At 45.2% G+C, this 22,307-nt stretch overlaps 1 protein-coding gene, 2 non-coding genes and 4 pseudogenes across 3 annotated transcripts in view; all 7 read left to right on the top strand.

Moving 5' to 3' along the window:
• LOC141264708 (uncharacterized) overlaps positions 1 to 22,307 on the top strand; it is a 184,270-nt gene that overhangs the window by 36,608 nt on the left and 125,355 nt on the right. The window lies entirely within an intron of this gene.
• Positions 2,000 to 2,119, top strand: LOC141268543 (5S ribosomal RNA; annotated as a pseudogene).
• On the top strand, positions 7,596 to 7,714 carry LOC141267264 (5S ribosomal RNA). The gene has a single exon (XR_012321273.1). It is a non-coding gene; the product is annotated as a 5S ribosomal RNA (ribosomal RNA).
• Positions 8,336 to 8,455, top strand: LOC141267990 (5S ribosomal RNA; annotated as a pseudogene).
• LOC141268836 (5S ribosomal RNA) lies at positions 10,119 to 10,238 on the top strand (annotated as a pseudogene).
• On the top strand, positions 12,779 to 12,897 carry LOC141267193 (5S ribosomal RNA). Its single transcript, XR_012321206.1, has one exon. It is a non-coding gene; the product is annotated as a 5S ribosomal RNA (ribosomal RNA).
• Positions 16,961 to 17,080, top strand: LOC141268100 (5S ribosomal RNA; annotated as a pseudogene).

Here is a 22,307-nt window from a genome sequence, read left to right as displayed (position 1 = left end):
GCACTTTTTTTCTCGCGGTTTAATTTTTCCGTTACTTACATCCTGGGTACCAAGAATGTTAAAGCGGATGCTTTGTCTCGCAGCTTTTCTCCCATGGTCGGTGTTGAGGAGGAAGAGGAGACCATTTTACAAGAAGGTGTTGTGATTGCTGCTTTGGACTCCGTTTTGGAGGATGAGATTCTTAAAGCACAGGAGAATGACACTCCCCATGGGAGGTTGTTTGTGCCTAGGACCTTTAGGAGAGATTTGGTTGTTGAGTGTCATGAGTCTCGGTTGGCAGGTCATCCAGGAATTTCTGAGACCAAGAGACTTGTGGGTCGCAGTTTTTGGTGGCCTGGATGGCAGAAGGAAGTCATTAAGTGGGTGCGCCAATGTACTGTGTGTGCAAGATCCAAGTCTTCGCATGCTCCTGCTGCGGGGTTGCTTTGCCCTCTGGAGGTTCCTAGTGCACCTTGGACACATCTGGCTATGGACTTTATTACTGACCTTCCTCCCTCTGAAGGTTTCACGGTCATCTGGGTGGTCGTGGACCGTTTTAGCAAGATGTGTCACTTGGTTCCCTTCATCAAACTGCCTTGCGCTAAGACACTCGCTAAGGCCTTTGTCAAGGAGATTGTCAGACTACATGGTGTTCCTACTGACATTGTTTCTGATAGGAGACCTCAGTTCGTGGCTCGTTTTTGGCGTGCCTTTTGTGACAGGTTGGGAGTTCATTTGTCGTTTTCATCCGGATATCATCCTGAGTCTAATGGCCAGACAGAAAGGAAGAACCAGGATGTTGAGCAGTTCTTGCGTTGTTTTGTGGCAGACAATCAAGAGGGGTGGTCTGAGTTTCTGCCACTTGCTGAATTTGCTCTTAACAACCATACATCCTCTTCTGCTGGGTGTTCGCCTTTTTTTTGTTGTTCTGGGAGACATCCGCCTTTTGGGTCATTTTCCAAATTGGTTTCGGCTGTGCCTGAGGAGGAGAGTTTTTCCGGTGATTTGGAGAGAGTTTGGACGGATGTGCGTGGTAATCTTCAGGAGGCTAACAAAAAATCTAAGAGGTACTTTGATAGGAAACGGCAAGAGGTTTTGTTTGCGGTTGGTGACATGGTTTGGTTGTCCTCTAAGAATCTGCGATTGAGGATTCCTTCTAAAAAATTGGGTCCCAAGTTCGTAGGGCCCTTTAAGGTACTTCAGATAGTTAACCAATCTGCTGTTAGGCTGGAGGTTCCTACGTCCTGGAGGATTAATCCGGTGTTTCATGTTTCTCTGTTGAAAAAAGCTGATGTGTCGGATGGTGACGCCTCTGCCACTGTTCCTCCGGTGGTGGAGGACGGGGAATATGAAATTTCCCGCATCCTAAATTCTAGACGGTATAGAGGGAGTTTGCAGTATCTCGTCGCTTGGAAGGGTTTCGGACCTGAGGATAACTCATGGGTGAGAGCGGATTATGTTTCTGCCCCCAGACTTGTCCGAGCGTTTCACAGGAGGTTTCCTGGTAAGCCTGGGCCTAGGGGATCCGGAGGATCCTCTTAGAAGAGGGGGTACTGTTACAACTCTCCTGTTAGGTTTTTTTTAGTTTGCTGGTCACATGACCATTTTGCCTATTTAATCCGGCTCCGCCCTCCTGGCTTTGCTGGACTTCATTTGTATTTACTACTGTTGAGCTAGCTTGTTGCTCTGTTGCCGTTCTCTTTTAGTTTTGCTAGGTCTTCTGACCCCTATGCCTTTTTGTTGTGTGTTTGTCTTTGACTGCTACTATTTCTGCTAGGAGGTGTCCAACTTTTCCCAGTCCCTAGATCTTGTAGGGATCCCTACCTCACATCTATAGGTCTGCGTTCAGACTAGCCGAGGACTTTAGCGGGTCTGATCGCAGGATCAGGTTCCCCGTTACATCGTAGGGATCTAGTTTAGTTCTATTGTAGGGATAGATCTCCTTTCTTTCCATACTCTCTGTAGCAGATCATAACAAAGCGATCCTGAGAAAGGCTGGCCGGGCGATGGATCAAGCAGAGTCTACTGGCCATACCACCTTGGATATGCCCGATATCGTCTGATCTCGAAAACAAAGCAGGGCTGGGCTCGGACAGTACTTGGATGGGAGACCTCCTGGGAACACCGGGTGCTGTAGACCATTTTGATGACATTTTGCCCTACTGCCCAGCTCGGCTAGCATGGAACGGCGCCTTGCCGGACACCGACCTTAAGTAACTTAGATGATGGAAGCCCCAAGGACTCTGAGCCAGTTGGCAGCTAAGTACGCTACCCGGGCCGCCTTCACGCAGGCCTGACACCGAGCTCCTTGTCACGGCTAGGAGTGCTTATTGACTCCGCAGCTCGCCGTGTGGAAATGATGGCGTTAAAAGCACCCGGGGCCGTGAAGGGGCCAGGCTTTCAGCAGGTGCCCAGGGAAGGTTTTGGATGCCGACCGCCTAGCGAGGGCCAGCAGAAGTAACATGTTTCTCTGCAAAGAAGCTTGTGTAACCAAGCCAGACGGCTGACAAAGAGCTAACCTCAGTGCAAGGAAGGCAAGGAAGGAATTGGGGAGGGGGGGGTGATTCCTGCTAGGGCCCTGAAATCATAAAACAGGCAGAAGAGTCTGACGCATGGTGACGGAGAGGTTGTAGGGGCAGATAGGGGGTGTTGTCACGTGTGAGCACGTGTGCATGCTGGCTTGTGTGTGAGAGTGCACTTCCTAGGTGTGGCGCGCTGCAGACAGTCAAAGGGATTGTTCCCTTTCATTAAAAGTTAATCCCCGGCTGCAGGCTATTAGAAAGCAACTAACCGCGCTCTGCTCACCCTACCCGGGTCTACCGGTGAGTCTCGCCTCTGCTCCCGGCCTGTGGTATTGGCCGTGAAGCTGACGTTCCGTCGACAGCGCTGCAGCCGATCAGTGAGCTCAGTGGCTCTGAGTGGGGCGTTCTGTCTACAAGATCTTTTAAGGAAGCCAGCAAAAAAATTGAAGAGAAGGGAAAGAACAAAACCAGGGGAGGAGTCCTGAGGAGATAATTTGCATATTCCCACTGCATTTTGGGGTAAGTGAAGAGTCTCCGCGAGCTCAAAGAACACTGGATTTTGGCTGTTGGAGCTGAAAAGAGGACATCGGTAAACCAGGGGTGGAGTCCTGAGGAGATAATTTGCATATTCCCACTGCATTTTGGGGTAAGAGAAGAGTCTCCGCGAGCTCAAAGAACACTGGATTTTGGCTGTTGGAGCTGAAAAGAGGACATCGGTAAACCAGGGGAGGAGTCCTGAGGAGATAATTTGCATATTCCCACTGCATTTTGGGGTAAGTGAAGAGTCTCCGCGAGCTCAAAGAAAACTGGATTTTGGCTGTTGGAGCTGAAAAGAGGACATCGGTAAACCAGGGGAGGAGTCCTGAGGAGATAATTTGCATATTCCCACTGCATTTTGGGGTAAGTGAAGAGTCTCCGCGAGCTCAAAGAACACTGGATTTTGGCTGTTGGAGCTGAAAAGAGGACATCGGTAAACCGTGCGCCTACTGGCGCGCGCATTTTGAAGCTTTTTTTAAGCTTTTTTCACTGTTTTCAGAACATTAACAATAAGAACATGGAAGAGTCCAGGAGCCATTTGGTGAGCTGCATATCCTGCTACATGTTCACAGACTTGCCAGTGGAAAAGCCAAACTTCACATGCCAGAAATGCAAGCTTGTGTCCCTGTTGGAGGAAAAGTTGCGAAATCTAGAAGAGAGGTTAACTACCTTGAAAATCATTAAGGAAGGTGAAGAGTTCTTAGACAGAGCAGAATTATCTCTTCATGATTCAGAAAGAGAAGAAATTCGAACTGCACCTCACGAAACAGAGGAATGGAAGCATGTGACCCACAGAAGCAGGAGGATCGAGAGGCAGTCAGCACCCATACTGCTCAGGAACCAGTACCAGGCTCTCACGCAGGAGAACCATGAAGAAATACAGCAAAATAAGACTTTGCCAGCAATGAATAACCTTGTAAGCCCTCAGAATCCTCCTGGATGGAGAAAGAAGAATGTTGTGAAGAAAAAACGGAGAGTGGTGGTCATGGGGGATTCCCTGTTAAGAGGAACAGAGGCCGCTATCTGCAGACCAGACATAACCTCAAGAGAAATGTGCTGTCTTCCAGGAGCAAAAATTAAAGATGTGTCTGACAGGATATCAAGACTCTTCAGACCTACAGATCACTACCCATTCCTGCTAATACATGTGGGGACAAATGACACCGCAAGAAAGGACCTGGAAACCATCTGCAGTGACTTTGAAGACTTAGGCAAGAAAGTGAAAGAATTGGGAGCGCAGGTGGTCTTCTCATCCATCCTCCCAGTGGATGGCCATGGAACAATGAGGTGGAATAAGATTCTACAGGTGAACAACTGGCTACGTCGATGGTGCCGTCAACAAGGATTTGGATTTCTGGATCACGGAATGAATTACCTATACGATGGACTACTTGCTAGAGATGGGGTGCACCTTACGAAGACTGGAAAACATGTATTTGGAAGTCGCCTTGCTACACTCATCAGAAGAGCTTTAAACTAGAACAATGTGGGAAGGGAAGCAATAGGCCAGAAAAAGCCATACAGCTGACAAATACTATTGAGATCTCTGCTACTGGAAGTGGAAAGGAAGAACAAAGACAAAACAATTTAAATAATAAAAATATGGGAGGAAGAGAAACCAATCACAAACTAAAATGTTTTTATACAAATGCACAAAGCATGGGCAACAAACAAGGAGAATTGGAACTACTAATGCAGGAAAAGGAATATGATGTCATTGGAATCACTGAAACTTGGTGGGACGATACACATGATTGGAATAAAAGGCTAAAAGGATACAACTTATTTGCAAGAAACAGACTTGATAAATGAGGAGGAGGTGTTGCATTGTATGTTAGAAAAGTGTATATCTGCACAGAGATTGAAGCTTCAGAGAATGGGAGTTCTGTGGAAACTGTTTGGGTAAGAATACAAGGAGAGAACAACGGAAAGGACACCATTGTGGGCATTTACTACAGGCCACCTGGGCAAGCTGAAGATATGGATGAACTCTTTATGTATCAAATGACCAAGTTCTCCAAAAATATGACGTAGTGGTCATGGGAGATTTCAACTATCCAGACATTTGTTGGGAATCTCTCTCAAGTAAAACTAACAGGTCAAGCAAATTCTTATCCTCTCTTGCTGACTACTTTATCTTCCAAAAGGTAGGGGAGAAAACAAGGGGATCTGCTACTTTGGATCTAATCCTTATAAACAGGGAGGAAATGGTTGAGGAGGTAAAGGTGGCTGGGACGCTAGGAGGCAGCGATCATGCTATTATAGAATTTTGGATAACTAGAGGAGGAAGACATGTGAAGACTCAAACTTCAAGGTTAGATTTTAGAAAGGCAGATTTTAAGAGACTCAGAAAGAGAATAGGAGGGATCCAATGGCTGGATGTCCTTAAGGACAAAAATGTCCAGGAAGGATGGGAAATTTTTAAAAATGAGATTCTCAAAGCACAATCGTTAACAATCCCAAAAAGTAGGAAGAATGGGAAGCATTTAAGGAAACCAGGATGGATGAACACAGAACTTAAACACATGCTAAAAAGAAAGAAAGAAATGTTTATTAAATGGAAAGAGGGATGCATATCTAAAGAAGATTATAATGCAGTCTGCAGATCCTGCAGGGCACGTATCAGGTTAGCTAAAGCTGACAATGAATTAAGGCTTGCAAGAGATGTCAAAAGCAATAAAAAAGGATTTTGGGGGTATGTCAAAAGTAAAAGAAAAGTCAAAGATGCTATAGGATTTTTACAGGATGAAAATGGAGAAATGGTAAGAGAGGATGTTGAGAAGGCCGAACTTTTTAATTCCTATTTTGCATCTGTTTTCTCTCAGAAAGAAAATGTAACATTAACTGATCTTCACTGTCCTTTTAAAGGAATAGAGGAATCCAAGTTATCTGTAAACAGAAAGATTGTGAGGGAATATTTAGCTAACATAAATGAGTTCAAGTCTCCAGGTCCAGATGAATTACACCCCAGAGTACTGAAGGAGATCGTAGAAGAAATTTTAGAACCACTCTCCATAATCTTTGAAAATTCTTGGAGAACAGGAGAAGTCCCAGAAGACTGGAGAAGAGCAAATGTTGTTCCTATCTTCAAAAAGGGGAAGAAGGTGGACACAGGGAACTATAGGCCGGTGAGTCTGACTTCCATACCAGGAAAGATCTTTGAACAAATTATTAAACAACATGTATGTAAGTACATGGATAAGAATGAAGTGATTAACCAGAGTCAGCATGGGTTTGTAACTAACAAGTCATGTCAGACTAACTTAATTTCCTTCTATGACAGAATCACTGACTGGGTGGATCAGGGAAATGCTGTAGATATAGTATATCTTGACTTCAGCAAAGCATTTGACAAAGTATCTCACACCATCCTTATTGAAAAAATGACCAAGTATGCAATGGACCAGGCAACTGTTAGGTGGATTCATAACTGGCTTAGTGATCGGACTCAAAGGGTGGTTGTAAATGGCTTCACATCCAGCTGGATGAATGTCGCAAGTGGGGTACCACAGGGCTCCGTCCTGGGACCTGTATTGTTCAACATCTTTATCAATGATTTAGATGAAGGAATTGAGGGTAAACTGATTAAATTTGCTGATGACACAAAGCTAGGAGGGATAGCTAATACTAGAGAAGAGAGAGAGAGGATTCAAAAAGACCTAAATAAACTGGAGCAGTGGGCAGCAACCAACAGAATGGTTTTTAACAGGGAAAAATGCAAAGTACTACATCTGGGCAATAAAAATGAAAAAAGCATATACAGAATGGGAGGAATAGAGCTAAGCAACAGTACATGTGAAAAAAACTTAGGTATACTAATAGATCATAGACTGAACATGAGTCAACAGTGTGATGCAGCAGCAAAAAAGGCAAATACAATTCTGGGATGTATTAACAGAAGCATACAGTCTAGATCACGTGCAGTCATTATCGGTCTTTACTCCTCTTTGGTCAGACCTCATCTGGAATACTGTGTACAGTTTTGGGCACCACATTTTAAAAAAGACATAGACAAACTGGAGCAAGTTCAGAGAAGAGCGACCAGAATGGTGACTGGTCTGCAAACCATGTCCTATGAGGAACGGTTGCAGGATTTGGGAATGTTTAGCTTGCAAAAAAGAAGACTGAGAGGAGACTTAATAGCTGTCTACAAATATGTCAAGGGCTGTCACATTGTAGAAGGATCATCTTTATTCTCATTTGCACAAGGAAAGACTAGAAGCAATGGGATGAAACTAAATGGGAGGAGACACAGATTAGATATTAGAAAAAACTTTTTGACAGTTAGGGTGATTAATGAGTGGAACAGGCTGCCACGAGAGGTGGTGAGTTCCCCTTCAATGGACGTCTTCAAACAGAGGCTGGACAGACATCTGTCTGAGATGATCTAGTGAATCCTGCTTTGAGCAGGGGGTTGGACCAGATGACCCAGGAGGTCCCTTCCAACTTTACCATCCTATGATTCTATGAAAAGGACCTGGTCTTGCTGAGCACTGGAAAGGGCAGCCGGCAGCCAGACGTCAAAGTAGAAAAGCAGCAAGTGAGAGACTTGTCTCTGCCTACGGCCACACCACCCTGAACACACCCGATCTTGTCTGATCTTGGAAGCTAAACAGGGTCAGGCCTGGTTAGTACTTGGATGGGAGACCACCTGGGATTACCAGGTGCTGTAGGCTTTTGCTTTTTCCTTCCTTCCACCAGCAGGGGGCACTCTCTTCTATGCCTTTTTTCCATTCCCTTTCACAAGTGCACACATTCATTCTCTTTTCTTTTTTTCATTTGCTTTCTCTCTTGCGCTATTTCATCTCTGCAAAATACCAGCATCCTTCTGATCACCGTGGGCCTCCAGCATTGTTGCTTCTTTACTTTTAATACTAGGCTCCTTTTCACCAGGACCAGCGTCTCCCGCGTGGCTGGAGGCAACCACCGGTAACCCCAAGCAGAAGACCTTTACAGGCAACACGACCCTCCCCCTTGAAGAACAGCTCAAAGTCACTGGCAACCATCTCACCCTCTTCCTTCATTCACCCCTGGACGTCTCGCTCCGCCCCCAAGTTACGGGTCCAGCTTGCTCTTTCTGTCACATTACCGAGATGAAGGGTTTAGCCTGCAGGAGACCCTGCGCCGAGACATTTTTGAAGACACCTGATGCGGCGGGTGAATCACTGCTAAACAAACCACACCTGTAGGGACGGCATAGCCTTTGCATGGACCCTTCGGAGCCCGCCCGGTCACGGCCAGATTACTCGCCACCAAGCGATCCTGAGAAAGGCTGGCTGGGCGATGGATCGAGCAGCGTCTACTGGCCATACCACCTTGGATATGCCCGATCTTGTCTGATCTCGAAAGCAAAGCAGGGCTGGGCTCGGACAGTACTTGGATGGGAGACCTCCTGGGAACACCAGGTGCTGTAGACCATTTTGATGACGTTTTGCCCTACTGCCCAGCTCGGCTAGCATGGAACGGCGCATTGCCGGACACCGACCTTAAGTAACTTAGATGATGGAAGCCCCAAAGCCTCTGAGCCAGTTGGCAGCTAAGTACGCTACCCCGCCGCCTTCACGCAGGCCTGACACCGAGCTCCTTGCCACGGCTAGGAGTGCTTATTGACTCCGCAGCTCGCCGTGTGGAAATGATGGCATTCAAAGCACCCGGGGCCGTGAAGGGGCCAGGCTTTCAGCAGGTGCCCAGGGAAGGTTTTAGATGACGGCCGCCTAGCAAGGGCCAGCAGAAGTTACATTTTCTCTGCAAAGAAGCTTGTGTAACCAAGCCAGATGGCTGACAAAGAGGTAACCTCAGTGCAAGGAAGGCAAGGAAGGAATTGGGGAGGGGGGGGAGTGATTCCTGCTAGGGCCCTGAAATCATAAAACAGGCAGGAGAGTCTGACGCATGGTGACGGAGAGGTTGTAGGGGCAGATAGGGGGTGTTGTCACGTGCGAGCACGTGTGCATGCTGGCTTGTGTGTGAGAGTGCGCTTCCTAGGTGTGGCGCGCTGCAGACAGTCAAAGGGATTGTTCCCTTTCATTAAAAGTTAATCCCCAGCTGCAGGCTATTAGAAAGCAACTAACCGCGCTCTACTCACCCTACCCGGTTCTACCGGTGAGTCTCGCCTCTGCTCCCGGCCTGTGGCATTGGCCGAGAAGCCGACGTTCCGTCGAAAGCGCTGCAGCCGATCAGTGAGCTCAGCGGCTCTGAGTGGGGCGTTGTGTCTACAAGACCTTTTAAGGAAGCCAGCAAAAAAATTGAAGAGAAGGGAAAGCACAAAAGGACCTGGTCTTGCTGAGCACTGGAAAGGGCAGCCGGCAGCCAGACTTCAAAGTAGAAAAGCAGCAAGTGAGAGGCTTGTCTCTGCCTAAGGCCACACCACGCTGAACATGCCGGATCTTGGAAGCTAAGCAGAGTCAGGCCTGTTTAGTACTTGGATGGGAGACCGCCTGGGAATACAAGGTGCTGTAGGCTTTTGCTTTTTCCTTCCTTCCACCAGCAGGGGGCACTCTCTTCTATGCCTTTTTTCCATTCCCTTTCACAAGTGAACACATTCATTCTCTTTTCTTTTTTTCATTTGCTTTCTCTCTTGCGCTATTTCATCTCTGCAAAATACCAGCATCCTTCTGATCACCGTGGGCCTCCAGCATTGTTGCTTCTTTTCTTTTAATACTAGGCTCCTTTTCACCAGGACCAACGTCTCCCGCGTGACTGGAGGCAACCACCGGTAACCCCAAGCAGAAGACCTTTGCAGGCAACACGACCCTCCCCCCTGAAGAGCAGCTCAAAGTCACTGGCAACCATCTCACCCTCTTCCTTCATTCACCCCTGGACGTCTCGCTCCATCCCCAAGTTTCGGGTCCAGCTTGCTCTTTCTGTCACATTACCGCGATGAAGGGTTTAGCCTGCAGGAGACCCTGCGCCGAGACATTTTTGAAGACACCTGATGCGGCGGGTGAATCACTGCTAAACAAACCACACCTGTAGGGACGGCACAGCCTTTGCATGGACCCTTCGGAGCCCGCCGCGTCACGGCCAGATTGCTCACCACCAAGCGATCCTGAGAAAGGCTGGCCGGGCGATAGATCAAACAGCATCTACTGGCCATACCACCTTGGATATGCCCAATCTCGTCTGATCTCGGAAGCAAAGCAGGGCTGGGCTCGGACAGTACTTGTATGGGAGACCTCCTGGGAACACCGGGTGCTGTAGACCATTTTGATGACGTTTTGCCCTACTGCCCAGCTCGGCTAGCATGTAACGGCGCCTTGCCGGACACCGACCTTAAGTAACTTAGATGATGGAAGCCCCAAGGCCTCTGAGCCAGTTGGCAGCTAAGTACGCTACCCTGCCGCCTTCACGCAGGCCTGACACCGAGCTCCTTGCCACGGCTAGGAGTGCTTATTGACTCCGCAGCTCGCCGTGTGGAAATGATGGCGTTAAAAGCACCCGGGGCCGTGAAGGGGCCAGGCTTTCAGCAGGTGACCAGGGAAGGTTTTGGATGCCGGCCGCCTAGCGAGGGCCAGCAGAAGTAACATGGTTCTCTGCAAAGAAGCTTGTGTAACCAAGCCAGACGGCTGACAAAGAGCTAACCTCAGTGCATATATTACATAGACATAGTTTATAAGGCCGAAAAAAGACAAGCGTCCATCGAGTTCAGCCTATTTCTTGTGCACTGCAGGTATTCCGCAGCGTTGATCCAGGGGAAGGCAAAAAAAAACCCATGCGGTATAGGCCAATTTACATCATTGAGGAAAAATTCACTTCCCGACTCCAATCTGGCAGTCAGATTAAATCCCTGGATTAATTAACTATCACTAAGCATAAGATGTACTTTTATTGTTCTCATGAAAGGCGTCCAGGCCTCTCTTGAACTCATTAAGTGAGTTGGACATCACCACTTCCTCTCCCAGAGAGTTCCAGAGTCTCACGGCTCTGACCGTAAAGAATCCCCTTCTATGCTGGTGCAGGAACCTCCTTTCCTCCAGGCGCATAGTGTGCCCCCTCGTCTTTGTCACCATCCTTGGTATAAACAGGTCATGGGAGAGATCTCTGTACTGCCCCCTGATGTATTTATACATGTTTATGAGGTCTCCCCTAAGCCTTCTCTTTTCCAACGTAAATAGGCCTAATTTTGACAACCTCTCTGGGTATTCTAGTCCCTCCATTCCCTTTATTACCTTAGTCGCCCTCCTTTGTACCCTCTCTAGCTCCAATATGTATTTCCTGAGCACCGGAGCCCAGAACTGTGCACAATTTTCTAAGTGCGGCCTTACCAGCGCTTTATACAGAGGAAGAACAATGTTCTCATCCTATGCCCCTATTCCTCTTCTGATGCATGCCATGACTCTATTTGCCTTCGCAGCTGCTGCCTGACACTGGGCACTCCAATTTAATTTGCTATTAACCAAGACGCCCAGGTCCTTCTCCATGTCAGATTTCCCCAACGGTTTCCCATTTAATATGTATGGGTGACTGCTGTTTTTCTTTCCCATGTGCATGACCTTACATTTATCGGCATTGAACCCCATTTGCCATTTTTTGGCCCAACTCCCCAATTTATCTAAATCCTCCTGTAGCTGTGCCCTATCCTCATCTGTATTAACTACTTTACAAAGTTTAGTATCATCTGCAAATATTGCTATTTTACTATGCAACCCTTCCACTAGATCATTAATAAATATATTAAATAATATAGGGCCCAAGACAGACCCTTGAGGCACCCCGCTAGTAACCCTGACACACCCTGAGCTTACACCATTGATAACCACCCTCTGCTTTCTATCACTCAGCCAGCTATTTACCCACATGCACACATTATCCCCCAGACCAAGCATTCTCATTTTATATACCAACCTTTTGTGTGGCACGGTATCAAACGCTTTGGAGAAGTCAAGGTATACAACATCCACTGACTCTCCCCGGTCCAGCTGTAAGCTCACCTCCTCGTAGAAGGCCATCAGGTTTGTTTGGCAGGAGCGATCCCTCATGAGTCCATGTTGATATGGAGTTAGACAGTTATTATCATTAAGATATTCTACAATAGCATCTCTAAGAAATCCTTCAAACAATTTACCCACAACAGACGTTAAGCTGACTGGTCTATAGTTCCCAGGGTCACTTTTAGACCCCTTTTTGAATATTGGTACCACATTTGCTTGGCGCCAGTCAAGTGGGACAGTCCCTGTCCATAAAGAGTGCTTGAGTGCAAGGAAGGCAAGGAAGGAATTGGGGAGGGGGGGGTGATTCCTGCTAGGGCCCTGAAATCATAAAACAGGCAGGAGAGTCTGACGCATGGTGACGGAGAGGTTGTAGGGGCAGATAGGGGGTGTTGTCACGTGCGAGCACGTGTGCATGCTGGCTTGTGTGTGAGAGTGCGCTTCCTAGGTGTGGCGCGCTGCAGACAGTCAAAGGGATTGTTCCCTTTCATTAAAAGTTAATCCCCGGCTGCAGGCTATTAGAAAGCAAGTAACCGCGCTCTACTCACCCTACCCGGGTCTACTGGTGAGTCTCGCCTCTGCTCCCGGCCTGTGGCATTGGCCGTGAAGCTGACGTTCCGTCGACAGCGCTGCAGCCGATTAGTGAGCTCAGCGGCTCTGAGTGGGGTGTTGTGTCTACAAGACCTTTTAAGGAAGCCAGCAAAAAAATTGAAGAGAAGGGAAAGCACAAAAGGACCTGGTCTTGCTGAACACTGGAAAGGGCAGCCGGCAGCCAGACGTCAAAGTAGAAGAGCAGCAAGTGAGAGGCTTGTCTCTGCCTACGGCCACACCACCCTGAACGCGCCTGATCTCATCTGATCTTGGAAGCTAAGCAGGGTCAGGCCTGGTTAGTACTTGGATGGGAGACTGCCTGGGAATACCATGTGCTGTAGGCTTTTGCTTTTTCTTTCCTTCCAACAGCAGGGGGCACTCTCTTATGTGCCTTTTTTCCATTCCCTTTCAGAGGCCGTTAGTCAGGGCAGGAGTCAGGTAACCAACACTCTCTACTAACTATGTTTCTGTTAGCTCTCACTTTTTCCTCTATAGTCCTCCACTTTCTAATAACCCCTCAAATCCCTACACCAAGTAAGAAACTCTTCATCTCTCCCTCTATTCTCCCCATTCATCTCACCTCCTCCTCCAAATTATTCCTCAACATTCAATCCTGGATCTCCAAACACAGACAGCCACCTCATGCTCTCTCTTCCTCCCACCTGCTAACACTTTCTCTGCTCCTCCTCACTGCTGGAGATATCTCTCCAAATCCTGGTCCTCCTCACCATATCCCCACAGTCACTTCTACCTCCTATCCACGACCTTCCTCAAACTGTCGCAACCCTTCTAACCTCATACCCATCCAACTAATACCCACCTCCTCAGCTATACTAACAGGAGCTCTCTGGAACGCTCGCTCTGTCTGCAACAAACTTTCCTTCATCCACGATCTTTTCATTACAAACAAACTCTCCTTCCTCGCCATCACCGAAACCTGGCTCACCCCCTCTGACACAGCCTCCCCAGCTGCCCTTTCATATGGCGGATTCCACCTTTCCCACACCCCCCGCCCCAATGGCAAACATGGTGGAGGCGTAGGTTTCCTCCTATCAGAACTCTGCGCTTTCACCAAAATCCCACTGCCACCCTCCGTTACACTCCCCTCTTTTGAGGTGCACTGTGTGCGCATCTATTCCCCCTCCAACCACCAACTGGCCGTCGTTTACCGACCTCCAGGGCAAGCCACCACCTTCTTAGACCATTTCACTACCTGGCTGCTTCACTTCCTTTCCACTGACATCCCCACTATCATAATGGGTGATTTCAACATCCCCATTGACACTCCCCACTCGTCTGTCTCTAAGCTCCTATCCCTCACTTCCTCCTTTGGACTCACTCAATGGTCTTCCACACCCACCCACAAAGATGGCCACACACTGGACCTCATCTTCACCCACCTCTGTTCCCTATCTAACCTCTCTAACTCACCACTCCCTCTCTCTGACCATAACCTCCTCACATTCTCTACCCTCTCCTCTCCGGGTGCACAATCCCCACTCCACAAACTCACACACCCTCGCAGAAATCTCAAACACCTTGACCTACACTCTCTCTCTGAATCCCTCCTTCCTCTCACAGACATAAATTCCTTGCACGATGCAGACGTTGCTGCTGCTTCATATAACACCACAATAGCTGCAGCTCTAGACTCGATCGCCCCTCTCACACACACCACACCTCGCACATTCAACAGGCAACCCTGGCACACTAAACTTACCAAAGAACTGCGCCGGGCCTCCAGGGTTGCGGAGCGGAGATGGAAAAGGTCTCACTCCATCGAGCACTTCATCGCATTCAAGCAATCCCTCACTAATTTCAAGTCCGCACTTACTACAGCAAAACAAACCTACTTCTCATCTCTCATATCCTACCTATCTCACAACCCTAAACAGCTATTTAACACTTTCAACTCTCTCCTTTGTCCCCCAGCACCTCCTCCCTCTTCTCTCATCTCAGCCGACGACTTTGCCTCATTCTTCAAACAGAAGATTGACACCATCAGACAAAACTTTGGCCTAAAGTCCACGCAACCCCTCCTCATATCTACTCAACCCTCCTCCTCCAAACCCCACTTCTCCACCATTACAGAAGGTCAAGTCTCCTCTTTACTCTCCAAATCACACCTCACCACCTGCGAACTTGACCCAATCCCATCCCACCTCATCACTAACCTCACCACAGTCTTCATCCCAACCCTAACCCACCTCTTCAATCTATCACTAACAACCGGAGTCTTCCCCTCATGTTTCAAACATGCCGCAATCACACCCATCCTCAAAAAGCCCTCCCTTGACCCTTCCTCTCTGACCAGCTACCGCCCCATATCACTCCTCCCCTTTGCCTCAAAACTTCTAGAACAACATGTCCACCTTGAACTGTCCTCCCACCTCTCCTCCTGCTCCCTCTTCGACCGTCTACAATCTGGCTTCCGACCGCATCACTCGACTGAAACTGCCCTGACCAAAGTCACCAATGACCTACTAAATGCCAAATCCAAGCAACACTACTCCATCCTCCTCCTTCTGGACCTGTCATCTGCCTTTGACACAGTGGACCATTCCCTCTTACTCCAGATTCTCTCATCTCTTGGCATCACGGACTTGGCTCTATCTTGGATCTCCTCATACTTAACAGACAGGACATTCAGCATCTCCCACTCACGCACCACCTCCTCATCTCGCCCCCTATCTGTCGGTGTCCCCCAAGGTTCAGTTCTAGGACCTCTGCTCTTCTCCATCTACACCTTCGGCCTGGGACAGCTCATAGAGTCTCACGGCTTTCAGTATCACCTCTATGCTGACGACACACAGATCTACCTCTCTGGACCCGATATCTCCTCCCTACTAACCAGAATCCCACAATGTCTGTCCGCCATCTCATCCTTCTTCTCCGACAGGTTTCTAAAACTCAACATGGATAAAACAGAGTTCATCATCTTTCCACCCTCTCATTCACATCCCCCATCCGACCTATCCATCAACGTCAATGGCTGTTCACTCTCCCCAGTCCCACAAGCTCGCTGCCTTGGGGTAACCCTGGACTCTGATCTCTCCTTCAAGCCACATATCCAAGCCCTTTCCACCTCCTGCCGACTCCAACTCAAAAACATCTCCCGGATCCGTGCATTCCTCAGCAAAGACTCTGCAAAAACACTAGTGCATGCCCTCATCATATCCCGCCTCGACTACTGCAACCTCCTGCTCCGTGGCATCCCTTCCAACACTCTTGCACCTCTCCAATCTATCCTAAACTCTGCTGCTCGACTAATCCACCTGTCCCCCCGCTATTCAATGGCCTCTCCTCTCTGTCAATCCCTTCACTGGCTCCCCATTGCCCAGAGAATTCAGTTCAAAATTCTAACCATGGCATACAAAGCCATCCACAACCTGTCTCCCCCATACATCTGTGACCTAGTCTCCCGGTACTTACCTGCACGCAACCTCCGATCCTCACAAGATCTCCTGCTCTACTCCCCTCTTATCTCCTCCTCCCACAATCGTATACAAGATTTCTCCCGTGCTTCCCCCCTACTCTGGAACTCTCTACCCCAACATATCAGACTCTCGCCGACCGTGGAAACCTTCAAAAGGAAATTGCAGACCCACCTATTCCGACAAGCCTACAACCTGCAATAAACACCACTGCACGACCAGCTCTACCCTCACCTACTGTATCCTCACCCATTCCTTGTAGACTGTGAGCCCTCACGGGCAGGGTCCTCGCTCCTCCTGTACCAGTCGCTGACTCATTTTGTTAAGATTATGTAAATGCTTTTGTTATGTATATCCCTATCACATGCAAAGCGACATGGAATAAATGGCGCTATAATAATAAATAATAATAATAATAATAAGTGCACACATTCATTCTCTTTTCTTTTTTTCATTTGCTTTCTCTCTTGCGCTATTTCATCTCTGCAAAATACCAGCATCCTTCTGATCACCGTGGGCCTCCAGCATTGTTGCTTCTTTACTTTTAATACTAGGCTCCTTTTCACCAGGACCAGCGTCTCCCGCGTGGCTGGAGGCAACCACCGGTAACCCCAAGCAGAAGACCTTTGCAGGCAACACGACCCTCCCCCCTGAAGAGCAGCTCAAAGTCTCTGGCAACCATCTCACCCTCTTCCTTCATTCACCCCTGGACGTCTCGCTCCGCCCCCAAGTTACGGGTCCAGCTTGCTCTTTCTGTCACATTACCGCGATGAAGGGTTTAGCCTGCAGGAGAACCTGCGCCGAGCCATTTTTAAAGACACCTGATGCGGCGGGTGAATCACTGCTAAAGAAACCACACCTGTAGGGACGGCACAGACTTTGCATGGACCCTTCGGAGCCCGCACCGTCACGGCCAGATTGCTCGCCACCAAGCGATCCTGAGAAAGGCTGGCCGGGCGAAGAATCGAGCAACTTCTACTGGCCATACCACCTTGGATACGCCCGATTTCATCTGATCTTGGAAGCAAAGCAGGGCTGGACTCGGACAGTACTTGGATGGGAGACCTCCTGGGAACACCAGGTGCTGTAGACCATTTTGATAACGTTTTTACCTACTGCACAGCTCGGCTAGAATGGAACGGCGCCTTGCCGGACACCGACCTTAAGTAACTTAGATGATGGAAGCCCCAAGGCCTCTGAGCCAGTTGGCAGCTAAGTACGCTACCCCGCCGCCTTCACGCAGGCCTGACACCGAGCTCCTTGCGACGGCTAGGAGTGCTTATTGACTCCGCAGCTCGCCGTGTTGAAATGATGGCATTAAAAGCACCCAGGGCCGTGAAGGGGCCAGGCTTTCAGCAGGTGCCCAGGGAAGGTTTTGGATGCCGGCCGCCTAGCGAGGGCCAGTAGAAGTAACATGTTTCTCTGCAAAGAAGCTTGTGTAACCAAGCCAGATGGCTGACAAAGAGCTAACCTCAGTGCAAGGAAGGCAAGGAAGGTGCGGAAGGAATTGGGGAGGGGGGGGTGATTCCTGCTAGGGCCCTGAAATCATAAAACAGGCAGGAGAGTCTGACGCATGGTGACGGAGAGGTTGTAGGGGCAGATAGGGGGTGTTGTCACGTGCGAGCACGTGTGCATGCTGGCTTGTGTGTGACAGTGCACTTCCTTGGTGTGGCGCGCTGCAGACAGTCAAAGGGATTGTTCACTTTCATTAAAAGTTAATCCCTGGCTGCAGGCTATTAGAAAGCAACTAACCGCGCTCTACTCACCCTACCCGGGTCTACCGGTGAGTCTCGCCTCTGCTCCCGGCCTGTGGCATTGGCCGTGAAGCTGACGTTCCATCGACAGCGCTGCAGCCGATCAGTGAGCTCAGCGGCTCTGAGTGGGGCGTTGTGTCTACAAGACCTTTTAAGGAAGCCAGCAAAAAAATTGAAGAGAAGGGAAAGCACAAAAGGACCTGGTCTTGCTGAGCACTGGAAAGGGCAGCCGGCAGCCAGACTTCATAGTAGAAAAGCAGCAAGTGAGAGGCTTGTCTCGGCCTACGGCCACACCACCCTGAATACGCCCGATCTCATCTGATCTCGGAAGCTAAGCAGGGTTGGGCCTGGCAAGTACTTGGATGGTAGACTGTAAAACAATACTCTTCCTGTATTATTTTTTTTCTACTGAGGACTTCTCAAAATATCAATATCACGATATTCTTATAAAAAAATGTATCTATTTATTCTTGGATTGTCCATTGAAAAGAATCAGATTGCAGCAGGTGCATACAATAATTAGTTATAAAGTAATTGTCCATTTGTCCATAATTAGCTTAATTGTTGAGATTCACCCATCTTTCCTTGGATACTGGCTGGTAAATCATGTGTTTGTCCAGCATGTGTCCAGGCCTACATGTCATCTGCTTCTCAGCATGAAGATTCTGTGTCTTGTGGGATGGGCAGAGCAAGAGAGCCCCCCCTTTCTGTACCATGGGCTTTTATAGCCAGTCGTATGGACACCTGTTCTACATATGGTAGTGAACCAAAAATACACACACAAATAGCGCATGTCAACTAGACACGATGGCTGAGGCATAGAACTCAGAAAAATGATTATCGATTAACATTCCAAATGAATTTCCATAATTAACCATTTAACATTTCCCCCTTTTTTGAGAATAAAAGGACTTTAACTGAAATTTCTCAAAAGAAGATACATTCATCAATCATTTTTTCTTTCCTTCTTCCTTGGCAATATCATTAAATTTCCATAATAATAATAATAGTAATAATAGTATCAATATCGGATTATTGCTATATAATGATGTGAATTCATGTTATGGTAAGCCGTGACTAATATTCATTTAATATGTATAATTATACTTCCCTATATCTAAATTGAAGCAATCGCGGGTTCAATCGTCATCATCTGTTGTCATCGGGTCGTCGTCTCGTCTTCTTCTTGGTTCTTTTATAACACAGTCTTTAGATGAAAACTCCTTTGAAATAAATTACAGCATGTAGATATTGTACAGTCCATAATTGTGTTCATTATTGTTCAGTCCATAAACTGTACTCTTTATTAGAAAGATCATGTGTGTCAGTTGATAAGAAAACAAAGTCCATGGATGAAATGTAGCTTTAATATCTGTGCAGTGTCACCTGGACTTACGTTGGATCGTCTTTGGAATCTTCCGTGTGTCCGCACTGGTCTCGTGTCACTTTTGGAACAGATGTGACGTCTTTGGTCAGTAAAGCAAGGGTTAACTTGACACTTTCCTGCTTTATATAGCACCATAACCAGTACTCAGTCCTTTATATACAGGACACATATGCCAGGTATTACCTGTTCACCAGCTTTCATTGAAGCGTTGCAGGTGATAAGAAACCACTGGAACGTGATGAAACTTGAACACAACACAGTACATATAGGATCATCGTCCTCTGCTGTCCTGGTGATCAGTGGTGTGAATTGTATTGTATGTAATGGACACAGTCTATTATAACACTCAGCATTCACACCTGTTACCTTCTGAGACGTCGGATATCAGTTGCTTCTTCTTGTAACTTTTGAGAATCTCTTTGATTTATAAAAATTAAAAGTCTTTATTAAGATAGAATTCATAATTGCGATGTCTTGATTGAAGTCTTCATTCCCTAATCTGATACCAAATCTGGCAGTTTTTCCTAACCTATAATATCACAGCGTACCATAGCAATCAGTAATATCCATCTAATTATTATCAAAATATTAAAATAAATTATGTTTGGAATAATAAACAATAATAGATAATAATTCATTATCAATCAAGTTCTCCATATGATAGAACATTTTTATGTCATAGGTGTAATTACCTTTTCCAACCCATAGGTGTCAGTGTATTTTGAAAAAACAAGTTTTTATATCTTTATTAAACCAATAATATCAAAGAATGTATACTCCTGAACCAAAATGAATAAATATATGAATGTATGAATGAATGAATGAATGAATAAATGAATGAATGAATTGTTGTGTTTACTCAGAAAATGTAAACATTTTTTTCCTTAGCAATATATATTTAATGAATCAATACTCTTGTATTAGACATTACTTTATTAAATATTAATGTGTTTTCTCAATTGAGATATTGAACTCAAATAAAATCAAATGAGAATTAAAAAATGAAAAAATAGAAAAATAAGAAGTATAAAGTAAGAATAAAATTTTAAAAATGAAAAATAAAATTAAGAGTCTAAATAAGTATAAAAATAAAAATAAGGCCTTTAAATTTTAATGACAAATGCAGAGTAATTATATTCTCCATAAAAAATACCCTTATATCTCCATTATCTGGATGATTTCATATTTGTCATAACCTTGTACCACCAAAAAATATTAAATTATGCAGCTTTGCATGTAAAACTCTTCTTAATTATACCATAGTACCTTATTATTATTTCTTCTTTATTAAAATGTGTGGAAAATAAGTATTGATCAAAAGTGATTATGTAATCAGGATCAAAAACACATTTTCCCCCTTAATACCAAAAATATTATTTTATAAAATTTATGTATATATCAGAACCAAATTAAAAATAATTATTCTTCTAGAAATATTGTGCATAAATTTCATATCGATGAGTAGCATAGATTTGACTAAAGAGAGGTGTGTACCTATTTAGGTAACCATTAAAGTAATATTATAGTTATTCAAGAATATTATCATGTGGAAAATTATTCTAAATATAAATTTGCTTTGTAAACCATTTTGATGTGTGGTTGCCCTTATCCACTATTAGTTAAATCAAGAAATAATAATTATTAAAGAAATATAGAAATATATATGTAGATAATACCTAATTATGTATTATAATTTCCTCAGAATTAAATATATTTTTGTACCTTCACATAAAGAAACATTTTTTTTTTCAAACATACAAACATACGAGGCCTCTGTCACATCAATCACACTTAGCAGCTGCTGATTTACTCATCTGTCACCTTCACTCTGACATTCACAGATCTGTTCAACTCAAACATTCCACATATGAAGTTTTATATATATATATATATATATATATATATATATATATATATATATATTTATATATTTAACCCAAAATTGTTGTATCCCAATTTATTAATGCGCATTGCCATATCAATTGAATATCTTTATATTTCTTTGAATATTCCCCAAGTACATATTATATAATATGAGAGTAAGTCACTGGAATTTCAGACACTTGAAAAAACTCTTGTCTAAGATTCTTTTTTCACTGGCTGCCCAGTCTTAAGTTACATCAGTTGAAAATAGAATGAATGGGATCCTATACTATTAGCTCAAAGTTCAAAGGCCGCAGCTGTCACACGTCATGTGTGAATAAAGAAATAAATCAATTTTAGAGTTCTTTGATCAAATCCTGCTTTGGAATGAAAACTCCAAGGAAATATAAGAAAATAAAATTAAATATCAAATTCATACAGAAACAGAATTATTTAAATATCTTATACATATATTGTTTGGTTCTAATGTAATTCAAAATATTGCTACTTAAATTTATATATATGAAGTTCTAATTTATTAATTAATATATATATATATATATATATTTTATAAACGTATATATAAATACAATTATGCGCAATCTCTACTTAGACAAGTGTATATATATATATATATATATATATATATATATATATATATATGAACTATTAGAAACTATGTAACTACAATTTTACTGTATAAGATTATAAATAAATATTGAGACATTGTATTACATTTTGATACAACATTATAATTACAGTTTTTCCTTAGCCACTCCCTAAATCAAATCTTCTGTCTCTCTCAAATATCTCCAGGAACGCCCTATTTAGGAAAGACATTTTTCTATCCTACAAAACCTCAGAGAACTGCCTGTTCTTCTGTCCACATTCCATGACGTCACTGTGAGTTGGTCGTCTCACCTGTGTCTGTCCATCAGTTTCAGCCATTTTCCTTTTTAGAGAATCACAGTTCTGACTGAGAATTAACTCATTCTTTGGAGAGATGGATCTTTGCACTGGCTAATATGGCTTATAACATATATGCAATCTTCGGCGTATTTGATAGAGTTCACTATGGGGATGACTCAGTCTAGGAGAGTTTGATATTGGCTTTTGGTAAGATTTTACCTTTCCTGGTTTTATAAATTTAGCTTGATTTATTTTCTTTTCACGATTCTCATGTTTTCTAACAAAATCCAGCATCTGCGCACATTCAAATAATGAATTTTTTTGTGATGCCATAACTTGGGAAACTGAATTTAGGAATTTGAATTTTTGTACAAACGTTGTTATCATATGTTGTACTTTTCCATTTT

The sequence above is a fragment of the Phyllobates terribilis genome, unplaced genomic scaffold, assembly GCF_046119375.1.
Source record: "Phyllobates terribilis strain yellow unplaced genomic scaffold, ASM4611937v1 Scaffold_4__5_contigs__length_816908805, whole genome shotgun sequence".
In the NCBI taxonomy this organism is placed as follows: domain Eukaryota; kingdom Metazoa; phylum Chordata; class Amphibia; order Anura; family Dendrobatidae; genus Phyllobates; species Phyllobates terribilis.
The sequence above is the reverse complement of the archived record's forward strand: the minus strand, read 5'-3'. Positions and strand labels throughout refer to the sequence as shown.